The sequence below is a fragment of the Halictus rubicundus genome, unplaced genomic scaffold, assembly GCF_050948215.1.
Source record: "Halictus rubicundus isolate RS-2024b unplaced genomic scaffold, iyHalRubi1_principal scaffold1351, whole genome shotgun sequence".
Lineage (NCBI taxonomy): Eukaryota > Metazoa > Arthropoda > Insecta > Hymenoptera > Halictidae > Halictus > Halictus rubicundus.
Window position 1 is genome coordinate 1 of NW_027489892.1, and position 2,500 is coordinate 2,500.

The following is a 2,500-nucleotide window of genomic DNA, read 5'->3' on the forward strand; positions in this document are numbered from 1 at the left end:
AAGTCCCACCGCCAAGAGGAAACTTTTTCCCTATCGGTCCTAGACGATTTTCGACGTGATATCACTGTAATATAGACGGTTTCTAACAATATATATCATAACACCAAACTCGCTACAATTATTATTTATCGAGTTATTAGCAAATAATGGACGGATGTGCTACTCCGTCGACAAAACTCTGGAAATTTTTCTAAGTCCCACCGCTAAGAGGAAACTTTTTCCGTATCGGTCCTAGACGATTTTCGACGTGATATCACTGTAATATAGACGGTTTCTAACAATATATATCATAACACCAAACTCGCTACAATTATTATTTATCGAGTTATTAGCAAATAATGGACGGATGTGCTACTCCGTCGGACGTTCGACGAAAATTTTTCTAAGTCCCACCGCCAAGAGGAAACTTTTTCCCTATCGGTCCTAGACGATTTTCGACGTGATATCACTGTAATATAGACGGTTTCTAACAATATATATCATAACACCAAACTCGCTACAATTATTATTTATCGAGTTATTAGCAAATAATGGACGGATGTGCTACTCCGTCGGACGTTCGACGAAAATTTTTCTAAGTCCCACCGCTAAGAGGAAACTTTTTCCCTATCGGTCCTAGACGATTTTCGACGTGATATCACTGTAATATAGACGGTTTCTAACAATATATATCATAACACCAAACTCGCTACAATTATTATTTATCGAGTTATTAGCAAATAATGGACGGATGTGCTACTCCGTCGACAAAACTCTGGAAATTTTTCTAAGTCCCACCGCCAAGAGGAAACTTTTTCCCTATCGGTCCTAGACGATTTTCGACGTGATATCACTGTAATATAGACGGTTTCTAACAATATATATCATAACACCAAACTCGCTACAATTATTATTTATCGAGTTATTAGCAAATAATGGACGGATGTGCTACTCCGTCGACAAAACTCTGGAAATTTTTCTAAGTCCCACCGCCAAGAGGAAACTTTTTCCCTATCGGTCCTAGACGATTTTCGACGTGATATCACTGTAATATAGACGGTTTCTAACAATATATATCATAACACCAAACTCGCTACAATTATTATTTATCGAGTTATTAGCAAATAATGGACGGATGTGCTACTCCGTCGACAAAACTCTGGAAATTTTTCTAAGTCCCACCGCTAAGAGGAAACTTTTTCCGTATCGGTCCTAGACGATTTTCGACGTGATATCACTGTAATATAGACGGTTTCTAACAATATATATCATAACACCAAACTCGCTACAATTATTATTTATCGAGTTATTAGCAAATAATGGACGGATGTGCTACTCCGTCGGACGTTCGACGAAAATTTTTCTAAGTCCCACCGCCAAGAGGAAACTTTTTCCCTATCGGTCCTAGACGATTTTCGACGTGATATCACTGTAATATAGACGGTTTCTAACAATATATATCATAACACCAAACTCGCTACAATTATTATTTATCGAGTTATTAGCAAATAATGGACGGATGTGCTACTCCGTCGACAAAACTCTGGAAATTTTTCTAAGTCCCACCGCCAAGAGGAAACTTTTTCCCTATCGGTCCTAGACGATTTTCGACGTGATATCACTGTAATATAGACGGTTTCTAACAATATATATCATAACACCAAACTCGCTACAATTATTATTTATCGAGTTATTAGCAAATAATGGACGGATGTGCTACTCCGTCGGACGTTCGACGAAAATTTTTCTAAGTCCCACCGCCAAGAGGAAACTTTTTCCCTATCGGTCCTAGACGATTTTCGACGTGATATCACTGTAATATAGACGGTTTCTAACAATATATATCATAACACCAAACTCGCTACAATTATTATTTATCGAGTTATTAGCAAATAATGGACGGATGTGCTACTCCGTCGACAAAACTCTGGAAATTTTTCTAAGTCCCACCGCCAAGAGGAAACTTTTTCCCTATCGGTCCTAGACGATTTTCGACGTGATATCACTGTAATATAGACGGTTTCTAACAATATATATCATAACACCAAACTCGCTACAATTATTATTTATCGAGTTATTAGCAAATAATGGACGGATGTGCTACTCCGTCGGACGTTCGACGAAAATTTTTCTAAGTCCCACCGCTAAGAGGAAACTTTTTCCGTATCGGTCCTAGACGATTTTCGACGTGATATCACTGTAATATAGACGGTTTCTAACAATATATATCATAACACCAAACTCGCTACAATTATTATTTATCGAGTTATTAGCAAATAATGGACGGATGTGCTACTCCGTCGACAAAACTCTGGAAATTTTTCTAAGTCCCACCGCCAAGAGGAAACTTTTTCCCTATCGGTCCTAGACGATTTTCGACGTGATATCACTGTAATATAGACGGTTTCTAACAATATATATCATAACACCAAACTCGCTACAATTATTATTTATCGAGTTATTAGCAAATAATGGACGGATGTGCTACTCCGTCGGACGTTCGACGAAAATTTTTCTAAGT